The 14,984-nt window shown below is 45.3% G+C and overlaps 2 long non-coding RNA genes across 2 annotated transcripts; one reads left to right on the top strand and one right to left on the bottom strand.

Moving 5' to 3' along the window:
- LOC147245642 (uncharacterized) lies at nt 1-14,188 on the bottom strand. The gene is made up of 3 exons (XR_015110027.1): nt 13,592-14,188; nt 11,497-12,043; nt 1-1,570 (listed from the first exon to the last, which is right to left on the bottom strand). It is a non-coding gene; the product is annotated as an uncharacterized LOC147245642 (long non-coding RNA).
- LOC147245643 (uncharacterized) lies at nt 4,965-12,178 on the top strand. Its single transcript, XR_015110028.1, has 4 exons — nt 4,965-5,050; nt 6,535-6,625; nt 7,165-7,300; nt 11,312-12,178. It is a non-coding gene; the product is annotated as an uncharacterized LOC147245643 (long non-coding RNA).
- Nucleotides 14,189-14,984: the final 796 nt, after the last annotated feature.

Genomic DNA, 14,984 nt, shown 5'->3' with positions numbered 1-14,984 from the left:
TGTGTGTGAGTTCAGCTCCCTGAGTTCGTAAGGTCATTAACGGAGCTCCAGTTGTTTCAGAGGTGCTTGTTTGCTTCGGCGAGGGAGATTTAATGAAATCATATCATGTTGGGTTGAGCTGCTTAGCGCCGAGAAGCTGCGAGTCCTGAGAGCTCCGATAAATCTGGCACGTTGCTTCATAATACATGAGGACCAGAACACGGAAGAAATACGGTCACTCAACAACCGCCGGCATTCCTGTAATTCATAAAAAAATCATTTGCAATGGTGTTACATTGTCAGCGTGGAGTCTTGATCCATGACCGCGTCTTCATTCATAAAGCCTTCATCACCAAGTGAACTCTGGCTCACATTCATCTCCTTCTTTTATCATTTGAAACACAGAACAATTAATTCCACTGTGAATATTTGATGTTTTATGACTTTATGAGATTTTACATTGAGACGGAGAGCAGCTCCATCCTGAGTGAGTCCGTGTGTGAGAGTGAGCTCTGAACATCCACACATGTTTTCACTCGGGGAGATTTATGACATCTCTTCTCAAGATTGTGCTTAGTAAACACTTTTCACAGGCCACATTTAATCACGTTACAGCAGGAAAACAAGTTTCGCCAAAGTCACAAGCCTGTGAAAGACACAGCTGACCAGTTACACCCTCTCCTCTACCAGTGGTCCCACAGAGAGAGACCCAAACCTCCCAGACAGGAACGCCACCGACCAGAAAAAACTACACACAATCCAATTAATGACCAACAATAAATAAAAAGATCTGAGGCCAACATGAGAAGTAAAATATCATCAGAATGGATGACAGGCATGAAGCCACAAACACACACATTCAAAGTAACCAAAGCATGATGTCACACACTCCTGCCTCATTGATGTGACCCCAACCTGACCTCCACACAAGTATCAGGCCGTTTTCTCTCTCTCTCTCTCTCTCTCTCTCTCTCTCTCTGTCTCCCACTTTTAGTTTTTGCCACATGACTGGACCGTCACTCAGTTGTCCTCTCCACCTGACATCTCTGACTGGTGACTCCTCCCCCTTTGTGGACAGGTCAGTGTCTGACCATGTCGGTGGGAAAATGACACACGTGAAGGTCTTGACTGAGTGGATGGAAGTATGTATCTGTGTGTGTGTGTGTGTGTGTGTGTGTGTGTGTGTGTGTGTGTGTGTGTGTGTGTGTGAAGCTACTGCACTTGAATCCTTCTGCCCCTCGGTGGCTGGATTGAGCTCTGCAGTCGCTTCATTCTCAGTTTGGTTTTGTCTGTTTTATTAATTTGATCGTGTGGTTACAAGTCACTCCGGTGCGTTCATTTCACTGTGATACAGATTAATGATCTCTTTAGGTTGACCTCCACTTCCTCCTTCAAGTGTGGCTGTTCACCGCCACTCATGAGGGGCAGCAGAGCGTCCTCCCACGTCCAGGTGTATCCTGTGTGGACCCAAGCTAGCAGAGTGTGTGTGTGTGTGTGTGGAGGAGGGGTGTCTCCCAGGCTGCTGCAGTCGTCTGTACGTGGTCCGTCATGGAGTTTGAGGTGTTTCTCTCTGCCATCAGGTCTGATGGTGCTGCAAAAGAGCACAGTTGTGCAAACACATCAGAGCTGGAAGTTCTCTTGCACACACAGAGGGAGGAGACAAACCAGCTCTCCACGGGCAAAGAGCAACAAACGCAAACAGCGAGTTCTCCTGGTCACATGTTCAGTCAGCTTACAGAGAGATGAAGTCATTTCATTGAAGAAAACATGACCCCTGTCACCAGTGTACATGCATTCTCTATTCCTACGGCACACATGGAGCTTTTGTTGTCCTGTCCCTGAAAATATTTGTATATTATTATATTACACACACACACACACACACACACACACACAGAAACACACAGAGGGAGAGGACATCAGTGCATCAGGAACAACCTTGATGATGAGCGTTCCTGAACAAACCATGGTTCTGTTCTGATCACGAGTTTAGGATTCACTTGTGCTGAAAAGGTTCTTTGTCTGTGTGATGTTCAAAGGCATGAACAGTCCTGCGTACAGTCGGCCGTTTGGTGTCCTGGCGGGCGTGTTGGGCTTCTCCTGGTTGTCCGTGTGCATTTGAGACGGCGTGATTCAGGCAGTATCAGGTTCCTGTGTTTTAGCATCCAGCCCAACAACTTGAAACTACCTAAATCACACTGCTCAGGGGTGAGAGCGCTGACTCACCCTCCTGACCAGTGCAGGTAGGAGCCATCTTGGATTCCAGCAGGGGTTCTGATGCCACAGCTGCTCCGTGACGCAGACGAGCTGATCATCCACCACTCCTTAGTCACAACGTCGCCTGACAGTTCAGGCTAGGGAGCAGCGTTGGATGTAACCTGTTGCAGTACAACGTCTGATTTATGAACCTTCCTGCACAGGGCACAGTATCATGTAATAATGTAGAATACTTGTAGAGTACTAGTTGTACTCTAGTAGATTGTTGCTGAAAATTGTAGTTTTTTTAATCCATTCATTTAATTACACGTCCATGCACGTCATCCGGTAGTTGGCACTGTTTCAGTTTGCATTTACGTGCTGGAGGTCCTGTCTTATTTTGAAGTTGTGGATCAAAGGACAAGAACATCAAAGTCTGTTCATTTACCTTCAGTGTAAAATCAGTAAAACTACAGTCACACCTGGAAAAGATCATGTGACCGACCACTGTCTAGTCCCAGTTCACCTGGACAGAGAAAGACAGATTTATTTGTATGTTACACAACTGCAGCACTTTTGCGCTTCCTATGGGCTTTTCCTTAATTAGGTCTGAATTCTTGCTTGTGTTGTACGTCGCTTTGGACAAAAGCGTCTGCTAAATGAAATTGTAGAATTGTAGAATTGTAGAATGTTCCCCTCCGGACCTCTGGGTGGCAGTGTGACCTCTTACAGCTGGTTTCTACCAGTTCACCAAATCAAGTTAACTGGCAAGTGCCCTCTCAAACTGTGGCTCTAAATTCAAGGCTCATGAACACAAACAGAGAAGTCCTCAGGTGAGACACCGCCAGGTTTGGTGCCTGACGACCAACTGAGTCATTCGACTTCATGTATTTGAAACGTCTAGTTTATTCAGACCAACACCATAAACTGGCTTTTCTAACGTGAGTGAGAAGCTAGGCTGGCTAAGAGAGCGATGCTCAACCGTCCCTCAGGAGGAGGAGCTACTGAGACCAGTGGTTTGTTCCTCTCCTCAGTGAGCAACAGTGTAACACAACACGCCACTTCTTCAGGGCAATAATGTTGTGATGTAAAAGTCATGTGACACCCAACACCGGTGATGACACCATTCGCCATGTTGAGGGACTGAAGAGCGAAGCTCCAGTCCATCGGCCTCGTCCTCCTGGTGGCGCTGCCGAGACTGAACGCAGCTCAGTTGCAGTTGGTGTTTCCGTCATCAGACGTGGAGCGAGCGGGACGTTTGTGTCGCATCCCAACGACTGAGCAGCAGCATTCCTTCCTTTCCTATTTCTGTTATTTCCTGCTTCTTAGTGACAGCAAGAGCTGACCAAGTCACTGTGTGAGGCCAGGAAACGCCAGGCGCCCGCCAGTGTATTCATGGACATTGAAATTGAAATGGTTGTTCACCATGCAATGTTCTTCTTCCTCTCTGGTTCTTCGTTTTAAAGATAGGGTCATGTTCTCTGAAACGTTCTAACATGTTCGGTGACACGCTCAAGAACCCTCAGAACGTCTACACTTCACCATCACAAAACAATCACTGGTCTCTCTTTGACAGCGACCCTGGTCAGGCTACAGTCACTTCAGTCTGGCTCCCGGTGTCCTGATGTCAGGGGACGTTTGTCACCACGTGGTCAAGGTTAGTGACGATTCATTACCACAAACAGGAAATAGGCAGCGGCGTGCCTTGGTTCCATCAGCGTTGCCCTCCGGCTGAGCTCATCTGTGTTGTCGGTCAAGGATCATGGTTGTGTAGCATCTAGCTTCAAATGTTCCCCTGCCTCACCCCCTGCACCTCTGCCACCTGAGGAGCTACACGGTTTTAATACATGCTCACGTGTGCCTGATGTCTGCCCGGCGTGTCCTTCACTCCTGTGGAGCGTCGCTTGTCCACGTCCTCAGAAATTAGAGCTACGGGTCTGCAAGATGCAATACTGACATGATGGGGAGGGTCAGAGGTCAGACCATCTGGGATGGAAAGTACAGAAGAGGAGTTACGTATTTTGGCACCTGAGTTCTTTTATCATCGCTGGGCCACTGAGACCAGGTTGACCCCACATGCAGGAGGTTCAGCGTCTGCTGGCTAAAATGCTCCTCCGTGTCCACGGTCAGCCTCCTTCACTCGTCCTCTGGAGTGCTACAACATCCAAATCTGGCTGTTTCATGACTGCTGGGCCCTCTGGTGGTAAAGCAGCACGCAACAAACATACGTGACAATACGAACAAGCAGCCTCACCACGCAGACGCCTGCTCAGAAAGCTGCGGAGGTCGTAGTCGTTGTAAGCGCCGGACGTCTCAACTTTGCGGTTCAGAACGTGGTTACATCACAAAATCCCAGGGAGCACCAACCCTCAGCTGTGGAGCAATGTACGCGCTAGCGCCCTCTGCTGTTGGCAGTGGGGACTGCGCTCTGCCCAGGTCCTGCTGCTGGTTTCTCATTTACAGGCCCAGGAATGTGGGAGAAGAGTTTTTCAGCTCAAACGACCACCAGCAGCAGGAGAAGGCATTTATTACCTGGGCAGTAACGTATTAGATTCCAAACAGCACGCTACTGTCCGCCCTCACTCCCCACGCTGCGCCGTGGTAGCATGTGGTCCATGTCCAGTCCACTCAAGGCACAAAGTCCAACAGCTAAATAAACAGGGACACTGTGTTTGGATGTCAAGCAGCTTCATTCATCACATGGTAACAACAACTCAGGATTTCAGGTGTTTAATCTCCTTCCTACTGGTTCCTGTCTTTGACCAACTTTATGTTCCTCATTTGAGAAAGAAGTCAGGACACGGCTGAAGCTGTTTGGCCATCATCTGTTGCCGGGCGAGATGGGAACTTTGTGAGGAGACGTTGTAGTCAGCAGGTATGTGGCCCAGAGGACAGGAAAAAAGGGGACATGTACAGAACAGGAATCTTGTTTGAACGGGGGGTGAGAACATGAAAATTCCTGTGAAAAAGAAAAACAAATGCCTCGCCATGGAGACAAAGCCGGCCGCGGAGGGAGAGTGAGACAAACAGGAAGGACGACAATGAAGGCGCAAACCTTCCTTTAAAGTATCTTTTGTTGGCCACCAATAAGGGGCAATAAGGCCGCCATAAAACCGCACTATGCAGTAATATAGGCTGTACCACTGATACAATTGCCTCCTCCACTTCCTCCAACCACCAATAAACTGGTTGGTCAATTACCCCCGTGGTAAAACATAAAGGTGGGAGAGACAGACACTGCAGGCAGAGACAGACGGGAAGAGGAGAGACACAAGCAGAAGATATGCAGACGGGACAGAGAGGAAGCCCGAGACTGTGTGGCGCTGCAGCAACATGGCGCCTGCGAGCTGAAGCTATTCCCTCCCTCTCTCTTTATTATTCTCTCCATCTTCATCTCTTCCATTTCCTCTCCTTTGTTGATTCCTCCTCTCGTCTCCTCCCCCACTCCTGCATTTGTTTCTTGCTTCTCTGTGTCTCCCTACTGAACGACGGGCAGCGTTGCTGTCCTGCGGTCTTTACAGTCTTCTCTCTTCTCGCCTCCTAACAAGGAGGCAGCAGCTGGCGAAAGCAGCGGCAGAGGAAGTTCAGCCATGTGTTCCTGATCAAAGCCTCCTTCTCCAGCCCTGCAAATCACTTCTCATGCAGCCATTCTCAGCGTCGCATTCACCGTCGCATTCAGCCTGCAGTCAGCGTGCTAACCCATCCTAGCGGGCTGAACTTCCCTGCTGAATTCTGCAATCATACGTACGCACAAATGCAGGGGACGACAACTACTAGCAGACATGTAAAAGTACTGTGGAAGTATTTGCTTCAGCACCAGGAAGGAGAGAAACGGTTGAGACATCAGAGCCATCAGTCCATCTGACACTGGCGTCCTGGCGCCAGAGCTGGGAACAAACCAGAGAAGTGGCGTTGAAATGGGTGAAGTAATGAAAACCAGTGTGCAAATATGACTGCGCTATTTAATGAAAAAAAGAAAAATAAGTAAATAAATGTGTGTGTGTGTGTGTGTGTGTGTGTGTATACACACACTCAAATATCTGTGCTCTCATGCCCAACACTACTGAGCAGTACTACTGATAATGAAGGAGTACTCGGGTCTGTCCCTCTCCGTCTGTGAGTGAGAGGTGTTTTCAGTGGAAGTGAACCCAAAGTAGGAGTTTGAAATCTCTCACAGGAAAAACTGCAAGCGTGGAGCCACTGAAAAGGTTCCCAGTAATCCGGGGATCTGGGAAGCAACTATCAAAGCAAAGATCCCAGTGGGCTGAATATGAAAGAGAAGATCTGGATCCAATTACTGCGCTGCGGCTCCTATTGTACTAATACTACCACGATGTGGTATCTCATATTGTCCCACAGCCCAGGGGGACCGACTCAGGACGACTCCATCGTGTTCACATGAAGAGCCTTCATCCACCAGGATCACGGCCAAAATGACAACAACAAAAAGGTGAAAAGTGATGAGGAGGAATGACGAACTGAAGCATTGGCCTCAGAGTGTCGGAGTCCTCGAGCGACAGACTGGGGGTTTGTTGCTGAACGTGTCTCGGTCTCGAGCGGTTACCTGTCACGTCACTGCTCACAAACGCGCGTGGTAAAAACAATAAAACGACCAAATGAGCAGGAGTGAGAAAAAAAAAAACCATAGAACAAATTCTAACAATAAATATCCGATATAAGAAACACGTGGAGCTTCAGGGGGACGAATGTGAGAACACACACTCACACACACACTCACACTCACACACACATTCTCAAAAACAGGAAATACTAATTGTGAGGCTGCGGCTGACGCTGATGTCGCGTCCTCTTTAATTTTGTGTGAATTTGTGACTTCAGTGCAGCGCGAGGACTTCACGTTCTATAATTAAGAACCCGCTGAAGCGGGTTTTTTTTATTTCCAAACCCGCGTTTATATTTTCGTCCTGGCCTCCTTCGGGGCCAACAGGAGGAGAAACTCACAAGACGGGCGTGTGTTTATCCACGCAGGGTTCGGACCTCCAGCTGGAAAATGACGTTTAGAAAAGAGGAGCGTGAAGCGAAGCCAGGAGACACGAGGACGACCCGACGGACACGTTCACCTCCCACACGGAGCGCGAGACACGAACTGAGCCGGCAGGCAGGAGTTCGTGATCTCTCTCTCTCTCTCTCTCTCTCTCTCTCACACACACACACACACACACAAACACACACACACACAAAAATATACACACACAAATATGAAGACACACAAATATACACACACAAATATACAGACACACACAAATATTCACACACAAATATACAGACACAAATATACACACAAAAAATATACACACACAAATATGCAGACACAAATATACAGACACACAAATATACACACACAAATATACAGACACACACAAATATACAGACACACAAATATACACACAAATATACAGACACAAATATAGACACACACAAATATACAGACACACAAATATACAGACACACAAATATACACACAAAAATATACAGACACACACAAATATACAGACACACAAATATACACACAAATATACAGACACACACAAATATACACACACAAATATGCAGACACACACAAATATACAGACACACACAAATATTCACACACAAATATACGGACACACACACAAATATACACACACACAAATAAACACACAAATATACAGACACACACACAAATATACACACACACAAATATACACACACAAATATACACACACAAATATAAAGACACACACAAATATACACACACAAAAATATACAGACACACACAAATATACACACACACAAATATGCAGATACACAAATATACCGACACATACACAACTATACACACAAATATACCGACACACACACACAAATATACACACACAAATATGCAGACACACACACAAATATACACACACAAATATACACACACAAATATGCAGACACACACACAAATATACACACACAAATATGCAGACACACACACAAATATACACACACAAATATACAGACACACACAAATATACACACACAAATATGCAGACACACACACAAATATACACACACAAATATACACACACAAATATACAGACACACACAAATATACACACACAAATATGCAGACACACACACAAATATACACACACACAAATATACACACGCAAATATACAGACACACACACAAATATACACACACAAATATACACACACAAATATACACACACAAATATACAGACACACACAAATATACAGACACAAATATACACACACAAATATACACACACACAAATATACTGACACACAAATATACACACACTCAAATTTACACACAAATATACACACACAAATATACAGACACACAAAAATATACAGACACACACAAATATACTGACACACAAATATACACACACAAATATAAAGACACACAAATATACACACTCAAATTTACACACACAAATATACACACACAAATATACAGACCCACACAAATATACACACACACAAATATACAGACCCACACATATATACACACACACAAATATACAGACACAAATATACAGACACACAAATATACACACACAAATATACAGACCCACACAAATATACACACACACAAATATACACACACAAATATACAGACACACAAATATACACACACTCAAATTTACACACACAAATATACACACACACAAATATACACACACAAATATACACACACTCAAATTTACACACACAAATATACACACACACAAATATACACACACAAATATACAGACCCACACAAATATACACACACACAAATATACACACACAAATATACACACACACAAATATACACACACACAAGTATACACACACAAATATACAGACACACAAATGTACACACACAAATATACACACACAAATATACACACACACAAATATACACACACAAATATACACACACATACAAATAGACACACAAATATACAGACACACACAAATATACAGACACACAAAAATATACAGACACACACAAATAAACACACACAAATATACACACACAAAAATATACAGACACAAATATACACACACATACAAATACACACACAAATATACAGACACACACAAATATACACACACAAATATACAGACCCACACAAATATACACACACACAAATATACACACACAAATATACACACACACAAATATACACACACTCAAATTTACACACACAAATATACACACACACAAATATACACACACAAATATACAGACCCACACAAATATACACACACACAAGTATACACACAAAAATATACAGACACACACAAATATACAGACACACAAATATACACACACAAATATACACACACACAAATATACACACACAAATATACACACACACATACAAATAGACATACAAATATACAGACACACAAAAATATACAGACACACACAAATAAACACACACAAATATACACACACAAAAATATACACACACAAATATACACACACATACAAATACACACACACAAATATACAGACACACAAAAATATACACACACAAATATACAGACACACAAAAATATACAGACACACAAATATACACACACAAATATACAGACACACACAAATATACGGACACACAAAAATATACAGACACACAAATATACACACACAAATATACAGACCCACACAAATATACAGACACACAAATATACACACACAAATATACACACACAAATATACAGACACACACAAATATACAGACACACAAATATACACACACAAATATACAGACACACAAAAATATACAGACACACAAATATACACACACAAATATACACACACAAATATACACACACATACAAATACACACACACAAATATACAGACACACACAAATATACACACACAAATATACAGACACACAAAAATATACAGACACACAAATATACACACACAAATATACAGACACACACAAATATACGGACACACAAAAATATACAGACACACAAATATACACACACAAATATACAGACACACAAAAATATACAGACACACAAATATACACACACAAATATACAGACACACACAAATATACAGACACACAAAAATATACAGACACACACAAATATACACACACACAAATATACACACACACAAATATACAAACACACACAAATATACACACACAAATATACAGACACACACACAAATATACAAATATACAGACACACACAAATATACAGACAAACAAATACACACACACAAATATACAGACACACACGAACATATAAACAGACAAATACACACAGACAGACATACAGACAGACACACACACAAATATACACACACAAATATACAGACACACAAATATACAAACACACACACAAATATAGACACACATACAAATACACACACACAAATACACAAATATACACACACAAATATACAGACACACACGCACATATAAACAGACAAATACACACAGACAGACATACAGACAGACACACACACAAATATACACACACAAATATACAGACACACAAATATACACACACACACAAATATAGACACACATACAAATACACACACACAAATACACAAATATACACACACAAATATACAGACCCACACAAATATACACACACACAAATATACACACACACACAAATATACAGACAAACAAATACACACACACAAATACACAAATATACAGACACACACAAATATACAGACAAACAAATACACACACACAAATACACAAATATACAGACACACACAAATATACAGACAAACAAATATACACACACAAATATACAGACACACACGAACATATAAACAGACAAATACACACAGACAGACATACAGACAGACACACACACAAATATACACACACAAATATACAGACACACAAATATACAAACACACACACAAATATAGACACACATACAAATACACACACACAAATACACAAATATACACACACAAATATACAGACACACACGCACATATAAACAGACAAATACACACAGACAGACATACAGACAGACACACACAGACGCACAGACATTTGGAGGTGATTTATGACGTCATCTTAGCGGAAGTCGTGAATAAACCCAAACTCGTAGTGATGAATCTCCTCTGGGTTTGTCAGGGTTGTCCGAGGCTCGTGGGCTGAGCAGAAAACGGCCATGAACGCAGAAGTGACGTGGAGCTGAAACGCGCCTCGCTGTCTGTAAAGATTCTGGGCGACGGACGTTATCGTGCAAAATGAGCGTCATCGCCGAGGCCTCTTACGTCACCTCGTGGCCGTGCACTGACTGTTACACACGCACTCACCTTCAGAGGATGTTGATGATGCGACTGCTCGGGGTTGGACGAGACGCAACAAAACACCGAGAGGGTGTTCCGACCCCCAGGTCCTGGACCAAGTCCTGGGCCAGGTCCTGGACCCGGTCCTGATGAAGAGGACAGCTTCAGCTGGAGCAGCAGGTCATGTGATTGGGACTGTGTCGCCCAGAACTCCCAGTGATCAGATACTTGCTTCCATCCTCATCACAAACTGATATGTCATCACGTGACCTGTTTATCTGTCTGTTTAATCCCCGTGCAGCTACTTAAGCTTACGTCATGTTTGAGACAGTCAGCTGACTGCTGTGATGGCAGCGCTGGGTCGAGCCTGACACCCTCCATTTCCGCCCGGCACGAGGAGCCGCTCTGCCCCGCGGCCTCATTCTCCGGTTCTGAAGCCTGATCGCGTCCTCAGATGGGGCCTCCTCTCCGCTCCAGGGTCCGCGGCTCACAGTTTGGACAGCGCTTCTTCTGTCTTCTGCGGCCGCCATCCAGGCGCCGGCCACGGCGGTCGTTCCCCTCAGAACCCGCTCATCTGGAACGGAGCAGAGGAACGAAGCCCGGCGCCATGTTTTACACCACTGAGATCGACAGATGCGTTTCAGAATGTCAAGTTAAAACTGAGCTCTCGATGTCTGTCCTCATTTACATTTTAATTGATCAACCACAAGTAGCGTGTGTGTGTGTGTGTGTGTGTGTGTGTGTGTGTGTGTGTGTGTGTGTGTGTGTGTGTGTGTGTGTGTGTGTGTGTGTGTAAAACGTATTTTTCTGGAAGCAGACACTAAAACAAAAAAGAACTTTGGAAATCGCAAAGTACCAAGCCTTTAATTTTATTATTATTGTTGTTATTATTATTATTATTATCATCATTTATTCATTATAATATATGTCGTATTATATTGTGGAAAATAATTATTGCTGTATTATTATAATATGATCAAATTAATATAATATAATATAATATAATATAATATAATATAATATAATATAATATAATATAATATAATTATAACATCAGAGTGCGTGTGTATTTGTGGCGCAGTATTTGCGGAGTTCTTCTTCACACATCTGATATTTGCGAATATTCTCCTCCTGTTTTTGAGCAGCTTTGTGGTACAAATACTAGCTATCCCACAGATGTAGTCTGCGGTCGCTTTGAGCGTCAGGCAGCAGAAGTTACTGAACCGCACTTCACCTTGCGGGCCCGCGAGCCAGACGAGCAGGTAAGAGTGAGGATGAGGGCGGCGCCCCGGTGGCGAGGGGCCCGGCGGAGGCAGCACCTACAGCCGGGGGCCGCGTGGCCTCGGCCGGACTCGTTTATTTCCAGACGGTCCTGAGGTGAAGGTAGAAACCCTTTAAGCTACTGGGCTGTAATACTACTACTACTACTACTACTACTACTACTAATAATAATAATAATAATAATAATAATAACAATAATAATAATAATAATACATAAATACACACAATGCTTTTCTTGCTTTTTTCCCCATTTCACGTCAAAGCAACGGTTCTGGTACCGGTACCGTAATCAGGACCGACAGAAATCCCAACTTCAGATTTCTCGGATTCTATAAATATTCTAGTAAATGAATGAACATCAATATCTAATATATCTAATCAATATTCGCCATCAAAATCTCTCCAAGGGTGAATGTTTGCTGTGATCCGTGGTCAATGAATTCAACTGAAATTAAAATTAAAAGTTTATTTCTTCAGGTAGAAAAACCCGCGACACCCGAGACGTTCGGGTTTGAGAGGCCAAGCGCCGATAAACTCCATCGATCTGAAACTGTTCAGCCTGATCGATCCGCTGAATAAACACAGATCAGTGGATGACCTGCACGATGACGTAGACCGGAGATTCGACTTAAACAGCTGATCATCGCTGACTCGCTTCTAATGGAAAAACTTTAGGATGAATCATGCACGAGCGTCTGGTCCTGACGCAGCCCGGTGTGTGTGTGTGTGTGTGTGTGTGTGTGTGTGTGTGTGTGTGTGTGTGTGTGCGTGTGTGTGTGTGTGTGTGTGTGTGTGCGTGCGTGTGTGTGCGCGTGTGTGCTCTTTGTTTTTAAGAACCCACCATAAACGAACTGAGAGTGTGAGGCAGCGCGAGCAGACAGGAAGGAGACCCGCGCGGCTCCGGTCCCGCATCCTCGTCCATTCATCCTCAGACAGGCTTTGTCCTCGCGAGCAGCCGGGCTCGAGTCCTCCAGTCTCCTCCCATTTCCTCCTCGTCCTCGGTCCCGTGGTCACCGCACCGTCTCCTGGCTGCGTCTCTTCCATCCATGTTTCTAGACCGTGTTCTCAGCCCCGGTCCCGGACGACCACCGTGTGTTATTCACAGTTCCCGGCAGCTCACTACTAGAGCTGCGTGTTGCGCGTTCGGACCGGAACCGAATCTTCACGTTTACTCTTTTCCATTAAATCAACAGCTGCTTCCCTCCCGCCTCCGCTCGGCGTCCAGCGGGTCCACCGGATCCAGCGGGTCCAGCGAGTCCGCCCGGTCCAGCATGACGGTCTGCAGCTGAGCGTTCCACCCGGGTACCGCGGGAAGCTCCACGAGCTGCGGAGGAACTCTCCCTGCCACCCGCGCCTCCAGCACAAGCACAGACCCGGATTGATGACCAGGGTGCCGATCCGGTCCCAAGGCGTGTGACATCCCCGTGAAAGAGACCCGGTAACCCGGCGGTGCGGCGTCCCCCTGGCACGCGTCCTGTTGCACGTGACGGGGGTGGGGGGGGGGGGGGGGACTACTTTTTATTCGAGTGCAACGAAGAGAAAGCAAGTGTTCGCGAGGCCGTCCGGTTGGCTCAGGTGCTTCTTGGTCCAGTCGGTACCGAGTCCCGGTGGATGCTCGGTGGGAGCCTGCTGCGACCACCTGGCACCGCCGCTGCCTCCTCCTCCTCCTCATCGTCCCCGCTGCAGCGCAGACGCGCCACCTGGGGGCGTCTGAACCTCCGGAGGCGCGCGGGAGGATTCAGGGAGCAGCCGAGCACTAGAGAGTTAACGGAGGGACGAGTTCCTGCCAGGCTGCGGGTCCTAGTTTGTCACGGATAGGCCACGCCCCACGTCTGCTCCCTTCCTGCCGTCCTGTCGTCAGAAGCTCAGGACTCCCCTGAGGAGAGCCGCTGCACCTGATCTGCCTCTAAAAAAAGAGAGCAAAATGAACTTGGCGCTCCCGCGGGTGCGGTGACCAGCAGCCGCCTCCTCTGACCACCCGGACCCCACCCGCCATCACCCTGCCTCGTGCGCCTCCATTCTAGAACAACATCCCCTCGTGAGTCCGTCCGCGTCCATTTGTGCCAAGTTGGCACTCTGGATGACAAACTGAGAGTTTCGTTGTACTTCAGCGCGAGAACGTCGAAGCTGGCAGCAGGCGAGCAGACGCGTCCTGCCCCGGTGTTTGTTCTCGTGTGGTTTCACCATGAACGGAGCGTAAATCCTGCCGGTTTTATTCTGCCGTCACGTTTTGA

The sequence above is a fragment of the Aulostomus chinensis genome, chromosome 18 (assembly GCF_037954235.1).
Source record: "Aulostomus chinensis isolate RoL2024-O1b breed Wild chromosome 18, RoL_Achi_v1.0, whole genome shotgun sequence".
NCBI lineage: Eukaryota > Metazoa > Chordata > Actinopteri > Syngnathiformes > Aulostomidae > Aulostomus > Aulostomus chinensis.
The sequence above is the reverse complement of the archived record's forward strand: the minus strand, read 5'-3'. Positions and strand labels throughout refer to the sequence as shown.